Genomic DNA, 21,580 nt, shown 5'->3' on the forward strand with positions numbered 1-21,580 from the left:
AGAGGACCTAGAACTGACAGAGATAATAGAACTGGTAGACAAGGACATTAAAATGACTGCAAAGGAACTCTGCCCTGACACTGTCCCCACTATAGTTCATATGTTCAAAAAGCAAGAGGAAAGACTGATCATGTGAAGCAGAGACATGAAAAATATAAAAAAGAACCAAATCAAACATAAAATAAAAAGTACAATGTCTGACATGAAAAACACACTAGATGGGATTAACAGCAGATTCGATATTACACAAAAATAATCAATGAACTTGAAGACATAGTAATAGAAATATCCAAAATGAAAAATGGAGAGAAAAAAGACTAGAGGGGAAAAAAAGCTAACATAACAGCATCAGTAAGCTGTGTGACAATCTCAAGCACCCTGATATACATGTAAGGCAGGAGGGAATAAAAAATATGTAATTCTATAATGGCCCCAAAATTTCCAGATTAGATGAAAAACTATAAACCCACGGATCCAAGAAGTCCAACTAACACTAACCAAAGAACATAAGAAATTAAACCAAGGCATACCATCATCAAAACCCATGATGAAAAATGGGTTATATATATAAATATATATATATATACATACACACACACACGTATATATATACATGTATATATATGTGTGTGTATATGTATATATATATGTGTGTGTATATATGTGTGTGTGTGTGTGTGTGTGTGTGTGTGTGTATATATATATATCTTGAAAGAAGCCAGAGAAAAAAGACATGTCACATACAAAGGAAAATAAATAAAAATGACATTAAATTTCTTGCTTAAAAACAATGCAGGCGAAAAGACAGTAGGGCAACATCTCTGAAGTACTGAGAAAAAGAAACTATTCTGAGAATTCTATACCCAGCAAAAATATCTTCCCAAATCAAAGGTGAAATAAAAGTCTTTTTCAGATACAAAAGCTGGGAAAAATTCACCAGCAGTGAACCTACACTATTTAAAAAAAAAAAATTGTTAAGAGAATTCCTCAGATGGGGGAAAAAAACATAACCAATGGTAATAAGGATCTCCACAAAGGATTGATGAGCACCAGAAATGGTAACTAAGAGGGTAACTATACACAGCAAAAGCACAAAGAACATGGAGAAATGAAAGTACACTCTTAAAATGCTCTTAAGAAAGTAGAAAAAGAACAGCAAGTTATACCCAGTGTAGGCACTTAAGGGAAAGACTAAAACTCAGAGAAGAAATAAATGAAATTTTAAAAAACAGAAAAATGATGAAAAAATCAATGAAACCAAAATCTGGTTCTTTGACATTAATAAAATTGATCATTTCTAGTTAAACTCAAAGGGGGGGGCACAAATTATCAATATCAGGAATAGAACAGGAGACATCGCTATAGATTATGCAGATATCAGAAGGATAATCAAGGAACCAACAAGCAACTTTATACAAACAAACCAACTCTTCTGCAGGTTTGAACTTACTTCCCAATAAAAAAACTTAAAAAAAAAATCTTTATCAGTCAGGGGATGGCTGTGAGTTGATAACTGCTAAAGCTGACTTAAAAGCTGAGTGATGGAAAAAAATTAAAATGAAAAAAAGAAAAAAAAAGCTGAGTGATGGTCCATGAGAGTTCATTATACTCATCTTTCTACTCTTTAATATGTATAAATTGTCCATAATGGAAAAGTTTTCTTAAATAAATAAAAGCCATCCATTTGCTAAAATATGGCACAAATGAACTTATCTATGAAACAGATTCAGAGACACAGTGAATGGACTTGTGGTTGCCAAGGGGGAGAGGGTGTGTGGGAGGGATGGATTGGGAGTTTGGGATTAGCAGATGCAAACTATCATATATAGAATGGATAAACAAGGTCCTACTGTATAGCACAGGGAACTATATTCAATACCCTGTGATAAACCAAAATGGAAAAAATATGAAAAAGAATGTGTGTGTGTGTATATATATATATATATATATATATATGTGTGTGTGTGTATATATATATATATATACACACACACACAATTGAATCACTTTTTATACAGCAGAAATTAACCCAACACTGTAAATCAATATACTTGAATTAAAAAAAAATTCACCCATCTGAAGTGAAAATAAAAGAAAATTTTCAGAGGATAGTCATTCCTGGCACAAAGGGATATGAATCTTGAGGACTCTGAGTCCCAAATCTACCGACTCAACCTATTATGTTCAGGTATTATCCATAAACTCTTACCCCTGGGTTTTGAATCTAACTCTTCTTCACTCTTGTCTTTCATCCATTGCCTAGAAATATAGATGTACTTCCCCACTTCTGTAAATTCTAAGTTTTCAATGTAGAATATATTTGCAGATAAATAAGCATGCTTTTCATAATTTTAGAAAAAGAACTATCATTAAAATTCAATGTTTTCCTTAATTCCATATGCTCATAACTATTTAAAATCTTTTCCCCAAATATCTCTTGACAGAGTTCAAATTAGTCCAAGATAACTATATTTTCATCTCATCTTCTACAGGTAAAAACTGACCACAACAAAAAAATACTCAAATTATTTTTAAATGAGCCATTACACATGGTGCACTGCCTACAACAATCTATGTTCATACTTTTCTAAATACAATTCTTGACCGTATTATCTCATTACTCTTTTTATAAGTGTTATTTCTCTGAAATTTAACTTACTTTTTGAGGCAAAGTTCTACTTTTTAAGGCAAAGTTCTTAAGTCTTACCAAACTTTACCAAAGATGAAATGTTAAAAATAATTTAAGTAATTCAAATTAAAAGTTGCTCTAAAAGTCACCAATTATTGTTCTCTATAAACATATTATACTTCATAGGAAATTACTAAGAATTCACTCGTCACATAAACTTTTAGTAAAACCCAGTGAGACAACTGCAACAGCTTACATTTAAAACATATACATATCATAAATGTATAAATTTTAAAAACATGTACATATATAGAAAGCCCTTAACATTTTTATGACATCATGAAGATAAAAATCTATATAACATATTTCAAAATATATTACTTATCAAGATGAAAATACATATTAAATACTATCCTACCATTTACCCAATTAGATATTTAAAACATTAATATCGAACTTCTAAAATCCATTTAACTTACAGAAGTATAACTTCCGGTGGTTTGCTTGAGGGCATGTGCTTTTTAATCAAGTCAATTTCTAGATCATAAAAAACAAAGAAATTTTTCTTACCAATAGCACTGTATCATCATTCCTTCCAACTGTTGATATTAGCAGAGCTTTCAAAAGCCGGCTCTTAATAACAAAAATAAAATGAAACTAAGCATAAAAATCCATTCAAATGACAATTTTCTGCCACATACTTGTTTGGGTTCTTTTTGAACTGTTTTCAAAATGACTAAGACATTAAAATTTAGGATTTTTTAATGCTCCAATTTTAAATGGGTTTTCAGAAGACATACCTTCTGCCATCTGACTGTCACTGCAGAGCTCCTATTACTTGAATAAATCATATCTAGCTAGCATACTGAAGTCCCAATTCCATGGTGCATGACTGAGCCTTGATGTTATCTAAATAGCAAGCAGCTTATAGGCTATTGTGCTTAACCAAACCCTTCCTTGCATTTACAATGAACCTGATTTTTTTGTGTGAGTAAAAACAGCAGCACAGGACAAAGTGAAGCTATCAGGAATAAATCACACAAAATGTAATGCTAATTTTTGTGAAAGTTAACTCATTTTTTCATATTATGTAATTACTAAGAACCATTTAAGGTACAGTCTTAAACCTAGGGTTAAGAGTCAGATCTCATTTCCTAAAACAAGATGAGCTGGACTTAACAAGCATAGAATCCCCACACCTAAGGCATCTTTGCTTCAAACCTGAGTTTCGCACAAGCTGTAACAATATTATAGTATTATATGTGGAGGGTTTTCTTTGAGGATACTCAATGTATGTGCTTAGATTTCCAAAGTAGGTAATTTTATGAGGTGAATTAGGGAATGAATGATCTGCCACTCAAGTAAAACCTCAAGCAAATTCTGAATAAATATTTTTAATTTAATTTTTTACTTCTGTTGGTATTTGCCAACTTCAGGGAAACTGAAGTTAAAAAAATAAAATTAGGGCTTCCCTGGTGGCGCAGTGGTTGAGAGTCCACCTGCCAATGCAGGGGACACGGGTTCGTGCCCTGGTCCGGGAAGATCCCACATGCCGCGGAGCGGCTGGGCCCGTGAGCTGTGGCCGCTGAGCCTGCGCGTCCGGAGCCTGTGCTCCGCAACGGGAGAGGCCACAGCAGTGAGAGGCCCACGTACCACACACACACACACACACACAAAATTAAATTAAAAATGTACTATTCAATATTTGCAAAACTAAATAAGTATTAAAAATTCTCAAATGATTTTTTTGTAAGTTTGGAACATGTACTTCTTAAGTTTTAAAAATTAAAACTGCACTAAAACTTTTGGGCCACCTTGTATTGCTGAAAAACAAAATGAATCATCCCACTTTATTTTGTAGTTCTAGGTTTTTTCCTGAGAATTAAACATACCTATACATGTTAAATAAAGATTTGATAAACACACCTTTCAGAACCACAAAACAAAGGGTGTTTCAAAGATTCTGAAGTATAAACAGCAAAGCCAGCATTTTGTATTATTTCATCAATATTTCAATCAATATTATTTCATTGTCAAATTTGTAGCATCCACAGCAATTAAGATGACTTTCTGCAATTCAAAAGCGTTCTACCTTTACAACTGAAATATGCCCTATTAATATAAAATCCTAACTCTACTCACTGTCCAACCTTAATTTTAGTATCTATACAAATATTTGTGTAAAAAGAATGACAAAATCTCAATCTCCCAACAACAGTAACCAAATTGTGACAACTTTATGAGGGCAAAACTTAACACTTCAAGTCAGCTCCTAACAATAAGAATGACATAATATAATTTAATGAATACATGGAAATTTTACGAGGATACCAGCTAAATCTTAACAAAGCTCTACTCAATACCCATTTTATCACTTCCCATCTTGAACTTTCTCTTATAATACATGCTTTTGTTTCTGTGTTTAGGCTTAAGGAAGACCATTGTATCCAATATACACCAAACTAAAACTGTATTTACATTTGTAAAATGCAGTCTTTGTAAAATTATTTTTTTTTGTAAGTTACAAAACAATGTGATAGCTGTAACAAAATAAGTTATAATTAGGAAAGATAATGCAATTTTCTGTCAGGGTCAATTCAAGAACATTAAGAGTCATAACCTAACCTACACTATAACATACATGCATACATTTTTATCACTATTATATTCGCTATTTAAAGAAAGAAATCAACCCATTTATTCAGAGAAACCCCATGTGGTAAGACTATCATTAGACAAAATAATGGCTTTGAGTATTACAGTCAATTGTATAGTATTTAATCAGTAAAAACTGGGAGAAGGTACCTTTGGACTGACAAATGGTATCTATGCTTTATTCTCATTATTAAAAAAAGGAAACGAGTAAAATATATAATTTATATACAGCATAATTAAGTTTGTCTACTTAATATGAATGAGAGATTTTTTTCATTTATTCAAGTTACTTTGAACTTAAAACTTTTATACTTCCCCTTAAACCTTCCTCATGTATGTGACTTTCTAAAACTCCATACTCAAGGACTGAGAGTTATGAAAGTATTATAATTGCTAGATTGATTTCAAAATCTTACCATCTATTATGAAAAATGCTACAGCAGACAACTGAAAGCAGCAGAAAGGCTCACTATGATAAGACCAGTCCTAAAGAGTGAATATTCAAAACTGGCAGAACCAAAAAGGCCTCAAAAGAAAACTGGCACCACCCCTAAGACAACCAAAGGATGAATATAGCTGTAAATTGGTGACGTAACTATCAGGGGTAACAGTGTGTCAGGATGGGAATGAGGGAGACTTTCGTGCTCTTTGAATGCTTTCACCATCTATGTGCAATAATATTTTTAAATAGTTAAAGAAGAAAGTAAAGGAAGAAGACTGAGCATATGTACAGAATTCTAATTCTACCACACGTGGCCAACTGTGGGCCTGAACTTGTAGGACCCTCCAGATGGTCTCTATCAGACCATTCCACTCTCTTTGCCTGGATGCACTCTTATTGTTATTTTACCCCAGACAAGGTAAAGTACCATTTTGAAGGCTCCTTTAACAAGCATATTTCAAGAAAGCTACAGTTAGCTATTTTTATTTTTCTGTCTCCTCCATATTTTGGCTCCACTGAGGAAAAGTACTAGCCAGTGATACAGCATAAGCAACAGCAAATTCTAAATTATTTTATCAAACTAATTCAACTGTAAGTATTAAGTAAGCATATATGACATATTCACTACTATATTAGGAACAGTAGGAGATATACAACTTTATCCCAAAATACAAAAAAACAAAACAAAAACAAATGAAAAGAGTACACAACTCAAGAATCAGCTTCAATTTGTTCTTAAATGTCAATTAATTCAACACGAACTATTTTGCAAGTTCCTTCACCCATCTTGGTTTCAACTTCTCCACTAAAATGAGACGGTTGTAATACTGGGTTGGCCAGAAAGTTTGTTTGGGTTTTTCTGTAACATTTTACAGAAAACCCGTACGAATTTTTTGGCCAACCCAATAACTCATGATTTACTCCAACCATGAAAGCTTCTGAGCTACACAAGTATCGCCTGTGTATACAGCCTTCTCTTGCACTCTTTCACCACTAGGTGACGTTCCAACATTGGTAAGAAAAGAGGCTGACAGTTTTCACAAGCCTTAGCAAGGCAATCACTGATCAAGAATAATTAAAGGTAAGAAATTTTATATAGTTTTTTTTAGTACCAATGGAAATACTAATAAGAGAAAGTAGGAGTTGCCTATAACAGAACTTCTATTTCATGTGTCTCAATGGAAAAATAAGACATGGCAATAAACATAAAACATGATAATGGGAGGGAAAGGCAGGTATATTATTCCCTTTATAAAGATTACTGCCAAATTCACAATCATCTGAAACTAGAATTTAGGGATCTTACAATGCTATAGAACCAGGGAGGGGGAAAACAGTAACAATTAAAGAGCACATGATCCTATTAGAGAACAAGATGAGGTAAAGTATGAAATTACGTGATAAAACATTATTTGCCTATTAAATTGGCACACACACACAAAAAAGAGCACCTTTATACACTGCTGTTAAGAGTGCATCTGTACTAGCTTTTTGGAAAACCAACTGACAGTATACAAAAATTTAAACTTCCTACATACTTTGATCCAACAATCCCAATTAGAAATCCATGTCACATGTACCTATACATGTATGTTACTACTAACAGTTTCTTCAAATTCCTCTCTGCATTGTTAGACTTATGAAATAGACTATAAATGTTTTGTGCTTTTTTTTTTCTTTAGGGGTGAAAGTGGGTACCTACAAACAACCAAGGCTAGCTGAAACAAATGAGAGTATTTTAAAACACGCACAAAAGAAATTGTGTGCCATGGGCATTTAATACAATAAGAATTGACAAATCAAGAGTTCTAGTAACAGGGTCCAGTGGTTAAGAATTCACCTTCCAATGCAGGGGACACGGGTTTCGATCCCTGGTCAACCCTGGTTGGGGAACTAAGATCCCACATGCCGCAGGGCAACTAAGCCCACGAGCCACAACTAGAGAGCCCATGTGCCACAACTACTGAGGCTGTGCGCTCTGCAACCCACGTGCCACAACAAAAAGCCCGTGCACCGCAACGAAGATCCCATGTGCCGCAACTAAGACCCAACGCAGCCTAATTTATTTATTTATTTATTTATTTTAAAAAAGAGTTCTAATAACAACTGTATAAATAAACCAAATTGTTTGTTTGTGCCTAAGTCCCCAAACTAAAAGTTACACGTTTAGGGGTAAGGGATTAAGAGGTACAAATTATTACGTATAAAGTAAGTTACAAGGGTATATTGTATAACATGGGGAATATAGCCAATGTTTTATAATAACTATAAATGAAGTATAATCACTATATTGAATCACCATATTGTACATCTGTAACATATAATATTGTACATCAACTATACTTCAACTAAAAAAAAGTTACACTTTTCAGAGGTAAGGTAAGGGTTTTTGTTAAGCAATATATACATGAATGTTTCTTCCATTTTAATGCAAATTAGTGACTATTTCTTCTAAAATGTAATGCTATTAATCCAATCCCTAATAACTTGTTTGACATTTCAATCAGCAATTTAAAAGATGGTCTTTGAAATTTAAACATTCATTAATTCTAAGACTCGTATTTTCCACATTTTAGCATAGTTAAAATTGGGATATAACTTATAGATGAAATCTTACTGCTGCAGTTGACAGGTAACCATGGTGACGCAGTGATCAATGCATGCACACACTCAAAGTTGGTGTCAACTGGTTATAGCATTGTCATTTCAGTTGAGTAAAGTGCATTATTGGCAGTACAATGCTGAGTTTAAATTGATTATTAAAAATATTCAAAAAGATTACACTGTAGTTGCATACTGAAACAAGAAGTAATCATTTGCACAGAAAAGTATCAAAATAGAGCAGCAGAGTGGAAAGGAAGAACTAGGATCAGAAGGGGTGGGGGGATAGGGAAAGGTAGAGAAGGAAAAAGGAAGAACAGAAGAACTTTCCGGAGAATTATACTTCTAAATCTTCAGTATGTTAAGGAGTCACACATAGACTACAGATATGTTCATTTTTCTTATAACAACAAACTCCAAAATAATTTTTCTTCACTAACTCAGCATATGTCACTTCAGGATTATTGTATTATGCTTACAAAAAAACAAAATTAGTTTTACTCATGATCTATACTACAGTATGGTTCACATTTCATTTTTCCAAACATTATAAAGGCTCAACCTCAAAGAAGCACAAAATCACCAGGAAACCATTCTGTACAAAAAGTACAATCCTGCAAATTTCCACTTACAACTGATAGGCACTTGGATCAACTTTTTTCAGTTACGTGAATTTTTTTCCACTTTACTCCTTTTCCCCAATTTGAAACCTACTCATGCTGATTCAGCATAGAAAGGAAGTATAAAGGCCTTAACATTTTCATTCAGCAAATATTTCAATAATACAGAACTTTAAGTTACTACTGAAGAGGATAATGGCCTTACTCATGGTACAACCATCACAGAAATCTAAAATTCCTCATTTCCTATGGTCATTCTATAATCCACTATTCAGGATTAAAAAAAAAAATCAATGTATTTGGGTACTATGTCAACCGTAATAATAGTGACTGACATTTGAAAAGGGATTTTTAGTTTACAAAATATTATCATTTACCAGTTTTCAATCAATACTGTCTTTTAAAAACAGGAAAAAAAATAATCTTCACTTAACTAAGATTAGCATTTTTCACCTTCCCTAGAAAGTCAAGCATGGGGTGACATTATACCGAAAAGCCTTGCCAACAAATTAATGTAGACAGCACCATCCATTTTCCACAACTTCATTTGAAAGCAGCGTGTACTTGAAATACACGCTTTCATACCGAAAACAGCGTAGGTTCCTAAGACAGCCCGCAAATGACCTTTTTACCTCTCACAATGCTGCTGATCTACTTCTTATTACACTAGCCTGGGTGTTGAGGCAGGTAGCCAGGTTACCAAGCCTCTACCTCCTCTGTCCACTTCTTAATTATTAATATTCCCCAAGCCTCTACTTCCTCTGCCTACTTCTTAACTATTAATTCCTCCATGCTCCTCTCTCTGTAACAATATCATGGGCAAAGGGTGGCACCACTGGCCCATCTACAGTGGCAACCACCAATCAGTATTGTCAGCACTGCTCTCTCAGGAGTTCCAGACCCACGGATTCAAACATCTACAGTCCATGTTTGCAGACAGCTAATTCAAATGGCTTGTTTCAACTTTCTTCCAAAAACCTGCCCTCTCACCTGCTGCTGCCACTACCAATTCCCTCTACTCCTTTAACGAATAGGACTTGCCTAAAAAGCCATGCTAGGAAATTGGAAGTCATCCTAGACTCCTTCCTATCCCACACCTTCTACATCCATCTGGGCACTAAGTCTTATCATTCCTACCTTTCTCAAACCCACCTCACCCCACCCTACCTGCACTGGCATGCCTCACCTTGGGTCTTGACCCCCTCTCCAGTCTCCCTCATTCTAATCAATATACGAATCTGATGTGATCGTTTCTCTCTGCTTAAAATTTCAAGGGCTTCCTATTGTCTGCAGCATCATTTCCCAACTGGTACAAGTCCCTCCAAAATAATTTTTTTTTTTGGCGGTACGTGGGCCTCTCACCGCCGTGGCCTCTCCCGCCGCGGAGCACAGGCCCCAGACGTGCAGGCCCAGCAGCCATGGCTCACGAGCCCAGCCGCTTCGCAGCACGTGGGATTCTCCCGGACCGGGGCACAAACCCGCGTCCCCTGCATCAGCAGGCGGACTCCCAACCACTGCGCCACCAGGGAAGCCCCAAAATAAAAAAATTTTAAAGGCATTGACTGCTCATATAAATTGAAGAAAAGTACTGCATTAAACAAAGTTAAGTAGCCCTCTTACCAGGAAGACTTTGGAAAGTCTTACAACACACGATACTATTATGTGTTTGCCTACCATGGGAAACTGGTGCAAAAGACAGACCCAACTGGGCTCCAAGGACAAAGTCACAACTAACTGGGAGACATAAAATCCTTCAGAACCTGGCCCTGCCTAGTTGTCAACACCACCTTCCATTCATCAAAGGTTATTATTCACCTCCTACAAACCTTACATCCCATCTATACAGAACACAACTTGCAGTTCCTCAAAGAGTCCTACTGATTCCTGATTCCATTCTTTTACATACATCGTTCCTTCTGCTAAGAATGCCGTTCCCTAATTTAGGCTGGCTGAAGAGCTCCTGTGAGTCCTTCCAGCCCCTGGTCAGTTATTTTCTCTACTAAGCTTTGATTGTCCCTTCCACCCCGCAGCAGACTTGTCCCACCTCTGTCCCTCCTCTACACGTGTCAGAGCAGTCAGCACTTGTCTCACAATATTGGGCTTACAGACTAAAAACAGACTTAAAGTTGGGAAGCAGGCCAGCACCCAGCAACATAGCTGACTGAATCAGACAGGGCAAGACAGGAGGTGAGTGTGAGGAAAGGGTAAAATCTTTCCTTTTTCTGGGCAAAATTTCACAACAAAGTAAATTTTGTTTTTGCCCCACTCCCACATCTCATCCTTATGCCCCTTTAGCTTTCCTGACTCTCCCAATACCCTCTCCCCAGGTCCTTAGTGACCTCACCTAACTCTATACAACCGCCGCCACAAGACTATGCTCATCAGTATCAACTACTTCCTCGTCCAGTTCATCAAGAGTTATTCTGTTCAGAAGTTAATACATAAATGGGTTACAGCTTCTCAAAGCTGGCAAATCCAAGATGAATCTCTAGGCAACAATTTATTTAGTTACTTATTTATTTTGGGCTGCACCATGAAGCATGCAGGATCTTAGTTCCCTGACCAGGGGTTGAACCCATGCCCCCCTGCAGTGGAAGCGTGGAGTCCTAACCACTGGACAGCCAGGGAAGTCCCCAAAATATTTTTTCTTTAAGCATGAAGGAGATACAGGGAGTGGGCATTACAGTTCTACCACTCAGAGAGGCTGGCCCATAAAAATCTGGGAGTCCTCCTGACTGAGTCTCCCTGCTTCCCAGGAGCAGCAGTGGGCACTACTAGCAGAGACAGATGGAGCTGGTGCTATGGCAATCCTACGGATCACCCATTCTTTTTGGGTTGAAAAGTTTTATTTGCTTTAGAGACCAGTGACGGTCAGTTTTTCATTATTATGGACAGAAAGTCTCACCAACACGGTCACCGATGAACTTAAAACAGTGCCTCTAGGGCTTCCCTGGTGGCACAGTGGTTCAGAGTCCACCTGCCAATGCAGGGGACACAGGTTTGTGCCCCGGTACGGGAAGATCCCACATGCCGCGGAGCGGCTGGGCCCGTGAGCCATGGCCGCCGAGCCTGCGCGTCCGGAGCCTCCGCAACGGGAGAAGCCACAACAGTGAGAGGCCCGCGTACCGCAAAAACAAACAAACAAAAAAACAAAACAAAAAAAAACAATGCCTCTATTCTAACCAAGTAATATCTTAAAATCCAACCCTAGACCATTGTTTGATTTAGGAAAAGGCAAATTAATTGAGAAAACCAAGATGTTGCCCAAGTACCCTTAATATTTCAAAATAAATCTGTAATTATTAAATTAGCATTCTAGAAAGAATCAGTATGGTTTATCACTACTTCCTATTTCATAAAAAATCATGTTACAATGTCATTGTCTACACGTGCCAAGTACGTGCTAAATGTTGGAGATTACAAAGATTAAATTTCTAACCTCAAGAAGCCAAACCTAGGCTAGACAAGTAAACAAACCTATCAAAGCGGTTGCACACTGCAGTAAAGTAAGTATCATGCGAGCACTGGGAGCACGGAGAGGCACAGGGAGGGAGGAAGAGGCAGGCAAGGGACAAAAGAGTCTTCAGAGAAGAACTCTCCCTTGATCTAAGTAAGACCTGACGGGTGTGAAGTTCATCAAGCAGACAAGCAGTAAAAAGGGGAAATAAGAGAGAGATGGAATCCAAGTAGAGGAATTACCATATGCAGAAGTGCTAAGGTGAGAAATCCCAGAAAATGTTAGGAATACAAGTTACTTGAACTAGCTGGAGCACAGGATGGCCTCTGGGGAATGGCTGAAAATGGAGCTAAAAAAGATGGAACAGAATCAAGTTATGATGAAAGACCTTGCTTGATAAAGATATGGATTAACTTGTACATGATGGAGATTCTGAACTTTTCTCAACTGAAAGAGACCCAAGAGGCCACATTTCCAAAGAATACAATGTGAATGGTGTGCAAAGCAGCAGTCCTGTGTTCCCTTGCTAGACTGTTTACCTCCAAGAAGGCAGAACTCACTCATCAACATATACCCAGCATCTAGCCCTGTGCTTGGCACAGACAGGAACTAAAAAAGTATCCAATAGTTAGATGTGCCAACACAATCTTAGGGCTCAACTAAGTGGCCCTAACCCAGCCTCCTTCCTTACTGCCTATAAAACTCACAACTCTTACTCACTACAACAATTGGTAATTGGCACAACTTTTAAAGTAACATGGGGAAAGGTATGGGCTGCACCAGAGATTAGAAAGGATTTTGAGAAAACACACATTAAGACGCTTTTGAACCTGACAAAATTAAGCAGTTTTTCTACTCTTCTCACCAAAAACTGAACAGAAAACAACTGTAGATTAGCTCAAAATTATTCAACAACTAACTCTAAGACAGTGGTGATAACTATAAAAAGTATATTTTTATATAGGACCCATGGAATAAAAATCTATTTTAACTAACAATTTGCTAGACTAGTGTTTCAAATAATTAAGTGCTACTCAGGTTACTTGCCTGCAGTACTTTACATTTCACTTAGTAAACTGAATTATATTAGGATAATTAGCATGTAAGTAAGAACTCCATCTCAGGTGCTTGGGAAAACAATAAGGAAAAAATATTTGGTCTACAAAGAACCAGTGACTACATCTAATCAATCCAAAGGCCAGAGAAGTAAAACAAAATTTCAAGACTTCTTTTTAAAGAAAAGATGTAGACACATTTCACTAACCAGAATTTCTAAATGAAAATAAGGGAAAATAGGGCTTCCCTGGTGGCGCAGTGGTTGAGAGTCTGCCTGCCAATGCAGGGGACACGGGTTTGTGCCCCGGTCTGGGAAGATCCCACATGCCGCGGAGCGGCTAGGTCCGTGAGCCATGGCCACTGACCCTGCGCGTCCGGAGCCCACGCTCCGCAACGGGAGAGGCAACAACAGTGAGAGGCCCGCATACCGCAAAAAAAAAAAAAAAAAAAAAAAGGAAACATAAAATCCTATTAAATAAACATATTTTTAAATTTTATAATGCAGCCAGGGAGAGAGACAACAGGTAACATTAACACAGAGGATGGGGGAAAAAGAGACTGCAAACACACCCAGAAACATCAAGATAAAAATATACATCAAATGTACATTAGAGACCCATGAAATTAACATCTTGAGCTTTATAGGATGTCACTACCAAAGATGCAAAATCATGGTATTTTTGCTATAAAAGCCGGAATTAAACAGTATGTCATTATTGCCTGCTGCTCCAGTTGAGAAAAAGCAATCCTCAATCACAACCCACACACACACTCTCTCACGACACACAGATACACACAGGAGTATGACTTGTTTTGAATATGTTAAATGTTATTAAACTAATAAATAATAGTAATTTACCAATTACTGAGCCTCTTATCCTCACAATTCTCTATGTTTTATTACCTCCATTCAGGCAATGAAGAAGCTAAATAGGGTTAAGGGACTACAGAGCTAGTAAGTGATGAGGCTAGAATTCAAAATCACTTGTATATGGCTCTGAGGCCACATTTTAACCAATACACATGCCCTCTCCCAGGGCATACGACTGTTAAATCTTTAGTCACCATAACATTTCTTTAACGACTGATGTTTTCTTACTGTGCTATCCCCAGAGTGATATTTAAGTTCAAATACTTTAAATTTCATGGAAAACATTAACAACTTACAGAGTTGTTTTTAAATAAGGCAAATCTTGCTAGCAGTAAGGAGACATTAACTCTTAAAAACACTGATAGTCAGGGCTTCCCTGGTGGCGTAGTGGTTAAGAATCCACCTGCCAATACAGGGGACACGGCCCCTGTATTGGCCCTGGCCCAGGAAGATCCCACATGTCACGAAGCAACTAAGCCCATGTGCCACAACTACTGAAGCCCGCGCGCCTAGAGCCCGTGCTCCACAACAAGAGAAGCCACTGCAATGAGAAGCCTGCGCACCGCAACAAAGAATAGCCCCCACTCGCGGCAACTAGAGAGAGCCGGCGAGCAGCAACAAAGACACAACACAGCCAAAACAAAAAAAACAAAACAAACAAAAACAAAAAACACTGATAGTAGCTGAATATCCATCTAGAATTATAAAAAGTACCAACAGTGCCCCAATAATCCCAACTTTATTACTTAGCCCTTTAATTATGCTAGGTTTTTTGTGTGGTATAAAACACCCAGTATAACCCTAGGGAAATAGCAGATTTTCCTAAACACCTAATTTCTTTCTCCATTATTCACACTGTGGAATCACATCACATATGGATTTAATTACAATTCAACTATCTGTGCTGCAAGGAAAAAGAAAAACAAGAGAGAAAAATACTCTAAATAATGGCAGCAGGACGCTTGCTCTCACATCCTTGTCCCAGAGTAAGCATGCAACGGAGACTAAATCTAGTGTTCCTTGGTCAATCCAAAGCACATAACCGATTATGATTCCAGAAAAAAGTAACCTATACTAATAGCTGAAGAAAAAACTAGCTGTGAGAATTGAAAAACCATATGTCAGTTAACCAGTTTTCAAACTGGTGCCTTCCTAAATGACTTTTTCATGGGTAATTTTGACTTCACAGGATTTTTATCTTAAATGAGAATGTAGGCCCAAAGCCCCTACATAAAAGGGGATTTCATTTTACTCAGCTGTTTAGATCAGAAAGAATTAAGAACCAAAATACTTGTCTTTTATATATCAAAGTAAGTTACTAACATATTTTTCATCCTACTTTACAAATAGGAAAAAGAGAGCAATAGGAATGCTGTAAAGAAGCCATGCTAGACACATGTGGGAGCTGTTCCATGACTTATTTTAAAATAAACTAAAAATGTAATAGAAGTCTGTCAAGTGATCAAAATCAATCCTTTAAAGTTGGTTCTCAATAAGAAAAAAAAAAACACCCCACAAAACATACATTGAGTTTTGAGATGTGCCATTACTACAGAGTACAAACTAAAGACAAGGGTGAAAAGAACACCCAACTAATAGAAAGCTTCTCCTTTACCAACATGCTGTCACTTACCTCTCCAGACATCAGTTTCCTTTTCTACAAAAAGAAGGGGCCAGTCTAAATAACCTACAACCACTCAGCATTATTATTTTCCAATCTCATACCTCCTTATTTCAATGTCCAACTCATAAACTCCTTTGTGAAAAAATTAAAAAACAACAAAAAAATAGCAGTCAATTAATCTAGCTTGCTATCACTGAGGCAGACCTGTCTTTCACCTCATCACCCAACAACAGATATAAATAAATTTTATTAATAATTTCTGAGAAAGATTATATAGATATCAGCGTGTTCCACATCATGTAATCAAGAAATTCTACTTTACAGTTAACTCACCTTTCCTGGAAATTATGCTTCTAATCTAACTAGTATCTGAGTGTCATTGGATATATATATATTTTTTTGGCCACGCTGTGCTGCTTGTGGGATCTTAGTTCCCCGACCAGGGATCGAACCCAGGCCCCGGGCAGTGGAAGCTCAGAGTCCTAACCACTGGACCTCCAGGGAATTCCCTCAACGGGTTATTTAAAAGCAAGATCCACAGCGAGTAAGTGAAAGAGTCAACAAGAGAGAATTTTTGATTAAGAGATTAATTACAAAAAAAAAAGATTAATTACAACTCACTTCATTCACCCCATCTTACATACAAAAAAACAGACTTCAAACACAGGGTACTAATTTCTTCCTGCATTCCCAGCTCATACTAGCATTAGTGGCCTTTGGTGATAGATAAGATAAAAGATGCATTTTCACCTGTAACTTCAAAGATACGTGCCTCTGAGAAGCTCCATTTTCATAAATCTATGTGGACCCTTCCCTTGGGGAGACACATACATAAGGTACATAAGTCCTTTTTTAATTTGGACAGTCTCAAAGTTTGCTATTTGAGTTAATATTTTACAATCTCAGACCTAGCAAAGGCCCCAATACAAGCCTGTGGGTTGAAGATATTACGAGGCCCGGTGTTGGGATAGCTCTCTGGAAACTCTTCAGCAATCCTCATCCTCAACTTTCCTCTGTCTCAGATATTTGATTATTTGGACAACTCTCCCTTTCCTTCATTCCACTTTTCTCCCTTCTTACTGAGGACCAAAAAATCATTTTCAACTCACCATTATAACAGTGATCGTTTTTTCCAGTTACCATTTATTCATAACATTTCACATTACCTCTATTTTTAATCTAATATGCTTTTAATGTTTTTAACTCAATTTTTATAATTACTAGTTACCATTAACTTCAGGACATTCTACCTTGTAATTGATACATACTTTTCTCCAGATTAAATAAGCCTAGAACCTTTTACTTTTTAACCTAAATCTTAAAATATGTAACCCAATCCTGATCCTCTCTCATTTCTCTACTCTCAAAATATGAACATTCAGGTAAGACTGTAATGATAATTTCCTTGCTTCTTGCTTGTTACCTGGACTAGTTAAGTGGGTTAATTAGAATACGGTTTTGATGACTACAGATTTACTCTCTCCAACAGGCCAGTTGGCTTCATTTCACACAGAAAAACTATGTTCTAAAACCAAAGACTAAATCCCATCAGCTAACTCTTAGATCCAGATTTAACCAGATGAGCTATACAGCACATTCAGAACACATTCCATCACTGGAAAAAACCTTCTGGTTATGTACCAGGTAGACATCAGACACTAGATTATCTTCCTTTAGCATACCACTGTGAGTTGTTTTAAGAATGTTGTCCAGTTAGTGATAAGCTGCTAACTCCTATTCAACTTAGGGTCTGTTCACAAGGTCCCCTGCTTAGGTTACCCAGTATACCAGTGAACAAAAGCCAGCTTTAGATGAACCAAGTAATCAATATCATTTTGAAATTCTATTTCTGTCTTCTAAGATTTTAGAAACTACAACCACCACCTCATTGTCATTCACAAGCATGAAGTTCCTATTTCCACCATCACCTAGACCAGTGGGAAAAAATACAAAAACTAAAGACAAAACTCCACAGCATGCCCCATTATCATTCATCATTGCCCACTTCCTAGGACTGCTATCCATTTCAGCAATAAAGTATATTCACATTTAAAACCTTATATTCACAGTGGTTACAAAACCACCATGCTAAACAAGCACAGCCCTGATTCAGTATATGGAATGGAAGGGGGAAAGGAATATTTACTATGTGCCAGGAAGAGTGCTCCTTTCTTTACATATGCTCTCAGCTAATCCTCAAAACTCTCTGACGTAAGTACTAGTATTCTCCTTTGTTAATTAAAAAAAAAAAAAGAAAGAAAAAGCAGAACAGGGAAGTTAAGCAACAGTATAAGGGACTTTCAACACAGCCAGAATCCTAGCTCTGTTACTGTATGTGACATAGAGGTTTCTATTTCTAGGTTTACCGGATTAGCTGCATGTGACTTTCAGCAACTTAACATCTCTGAACCTCAGTTTCCCCATCTGTAAAATGGGGTTTAAATGAGACAATTCACATCATGTTTAATTCAAAGCATAGTATACAGTAAGCTTACTCAATAACTATCAGCACTGGTCAAAGTCAATAGCTAGTTAAGAAAGTCAGATCAAACTCAGGTCTGATTCCCAAGTTCATGCTTCTTCTACTACAATATTCTGTAGCAGCAAACACACATTATTATCCACATAAGAATCCATACTTGAAATACAACAGATGGGAAACTGATGTTACCTAAATGAAATAACTATTTAGGGCTAACTAAACCAACAGAAGGATTTTAGCTCCAATAACTAATAAGCAGAACCAAGTAGAAAACTCATCAGAAAATACTATTTAGACATTCAGGTTATAGAGTTTTGTTTTAACTACTGTGAAACTATTTTCCTATCTATATAGGAATTTATCCTATTTATCTCAAATCAGTTGTAAATTAAAACTTTAACAACCAAAGCTACCCCAAATAAAGCTTCCTGGTCAGCCTGGACGAAGAACTCTGCCCTCTTACGACATAATTTGAACACAGAGTCAAAGTGAAGCCTGTCAACTTTATTGCTACTTAATATTTTTATTTTTTTGTAATTGTACTACTTAGGAAATAACGCAACCAACCAATGTCAACGTTCTTCCTATCCAATCCCCTGACCAAAAACAGGCTTTGCTGTTCTAATAATGTTCAAAAATCTCACTTAGCCGTCTCATCCTCATCTGCTTTAATGGTGGATAATGCAAAAACAAGGATAGCAGCAAAAGTAAACTTTCTTAACAATTATTAATAATAGGCTTACTATTTCAAGCAACTTCCAGGAACTGACTTGCCTTTAAAAAGGGTCGCTAAACCAGAATGGGATGCCCGCATACATTTATTTTGGCAACTGTAGCCTATTCAGCAAAGCAACAATCCTCCTAAGAAAAGAATACCACATATATTCCAGTGAAACAAAATTAATAAATGTGCCTTGGTACTAAAAGGCTGAATTCTAAGCAAAGGTAGAGCTTTTTTTTTTTTTTTCTGTGGTACGCGGGCCTCTCACTGTTGTGGCCTCTCCTGTTGAGGAGCACAGGCTCCAGACGCGCAGGCTCAGCGGCCACAGCTCACGGGCCCAGCTGCTCCACAGCATGTGGGATCTTCCCGGACCAGGGCACGAACCCGTGTCCCCTGCATCAGCAGGCGTACTCTCAACCACTGCGCCACCAGGGAAGCCCGGTAGAGCATTTTAAACTAAGTAATCGCCCTTCAAAAGACAATCAAATCAGAACACCTTCACTTTAGCAACAAAGTCTTTAGAAAAGTATTCATTTTGCAATTATCTTAAACGTCCCTGCATTTCTTAGATTTTTGAAAAATTCTAACTTCCTGATTCATAGATCTAAAATAGTCATTACATACATAAACGTTCTACTCATTTCGTTTGGAATCATGTAGGAAACATAGGTTTCTGTTTCTAGGTTTACAACCCCATACCCATTCATTTTGCACTAATGTAACCATTCAATACAGCTCTAAAACACTGATGAAAAAGTAGTTAATTATCTGAGTGATTCATACCTCCTATGTCCAGACACCAAGATCCAAGGATGTTTCTGTCAGATCTGTGGGAAGAGGAAATGATAAACACCTGTCACAAAAGCTTTCCAAACTGGGAAGCTCTGAATTACTACTGTCAATCCCCAGTCAGATTCCCTCCGCTCCCCCTCCTCCCGCCCCCCGCAAAAAAAAAAAGAGGTCACATATCCACCAGAACCTAACTTTGCGAATGATGTGGGGAGAAGGAAAGGCTCTAAAGAGAGCGGCCATGGAGGTACTGGAGAAAGGGCCCCGGGTTTTTCTAGAGTCAAAGTGAGAGGCCTTAAGCAAGTCATAAGTCACTTTTCCTCTCTGGGCCTCACTTAGCTTAATGCGGTGACTGGCCAGGAGCTCCACTACTCCGTGGCTAAGGACAAAATGAAGATTCCTCAGTCAGCACCCGCACAAACCCATCAAGCGCCCTGCCAATACCCCTACCTTCGATCTCACCATCTCCCGTACTTTCTGAAAGGGCTGGACCACCATCTCACTCTCAAACCCAACACACTCGCCTTCCCCCCAAGCGGCGTGTCCCAACCAGGCCTTCACACCCACAACGTGGTGCCCTCCTCCGCGCCTCACCTGTCCCAGACAGACATTCCGCAGTCTTAACGCTCCTCTCCCCACCCCACACACACCTTCCCCGAGAAGTGATGCCCAATTCCGGCTCGAGGAGGCCGACCACGAGCTCACCTGGTACCCGCCACCCCCGACAATACCATTCACCTCCTCCAACCTCCCACCGGCTCCACGCCCTGCTCACCCAGCCCTCCGACGCCTCGGGGAAGCTGGGGCCACTCACCCGGCACCGCCGCGCCGTCTCCTCGGCGGCCTCCCGGCCGGAGCAGCCGAGGGGCCGCGCAGGGCCGGGGCCCACCGCTGTCGCCGCCGCCGCCGCCGCCGCCGCCGCCGCCGCCGCCTCGCCTCAGCCCAGCCCCATCGCCCTCGGCCGGCGCTGGCGGCCGCGGGTCGCTCGAGCTCGAGGCGCCGCCGCCGCCGCACGCTGCGGCTCGGGGTGAGGGGAGGGAGGAGCCGCGGCGGGGCCCGGGCCGAGGCGGGCGCAGGAGCGTCCGCGCTCTCCTCCTCTGCGCCCGCGGCGGCGGCGTGTAGCCGGAGCAGGGCGAGAACAAGGGCGGGCAGCAGGGGGAGGTAGGCAGGGGAGGGGGGCGTTCTGCACTCCGAAACGGCCTTCCGCCGCCACCGACGTAGCGAACCCCCCCTCCCCTCCGCGGTGGCGCCTGGATCACGCTGCGGGGAGAGCCGGCGGGCTGCGGGGGAGCGCGCGCGGCGAGCTCGGGACTCCCGAGCCGGATGTGAGGTCACGTGATTGCCTCATCCAGCGCCGAAGGCGGAGGGGCGCAGAGGGGAAGTCGGGAGGGGAGGGGCGTTGTGGGCGGGGCGAGGGGCGGCCCCGCCCACCTCCTCCCGTTTGGTCCCGTCCCCCCAGGCAGGAGGAGAAAAAAAAGGGTGAGGGAGGGCACTACGGAGGAGCCGGCTGTTGGGGAGGGGATGTTCCTAATGGAGGACTTCATTTTTTTGGCGGGAGGAGGTGGAATTTGCCATCCTGGCCCTGCAGACCAGATCATAGTCCAAATCCCCATTTTATGAACAGGGAAACTGA

At 39.1% G+C, this 21,580-nt stretch overlaps 1 protein-coding gene across 11 annotated transcripts in view; it reads right to left on the minus strand.

Annotated features, from left to right (window-relative positions):
• The window catches only part of ATP13A3 (ATPase 13A3), an 80,843-nt gene extending 59,998 nt beyond the window's left edge, over nucleotides 1-20,845 (minus strand). For 5 of the 11 annotated variants that reach the window (XR_009540729.1, XR_009540728.1, XM_060150320.1 and 2 more), the window contains exons 1-3: nucleotides 20,762-20,845; nucleotides 19,942-19,985; nucleotides 3,200-3,262 (exon numbers count right to left, since the gene is read on the minus strand). The gene's annotated coding sequence lies outside the window, so the exon portion shown is untranslated. Of the gene's footprint in view, nucleotides 1-3,199; nucleotides 3,263-3,429; nucleotides 3,445-19,941; nucleotides 19,986-20,722; nucleotides 20,734-20,761 lie in introns of those variants that run through there. The other 6 variants (XM_060150319.1, XM_060150315.1, XM_060150322.1 and 3 more) reach the window with 6 other exon arrangements.
• Between the last annotated feature and the right edge of the window lie 735 nt (nucleotides 20,846-21,580).

This window comes from Lagenorhynchus albirostris, chromosome 5 (assembly GCF_949774975.1).
Source record: "Lagenorhynchus albirostris chromosome 5, mLagAlb1.1, whole genome shotgun sequence".
Classification (NCBI taxonomy): Eukaryota; Metazoa; Chordata; class Mammalia; order Artiodactyla; family Delphinidae; genus Lagenorhynchus; species Lagenorhynchus albirostris.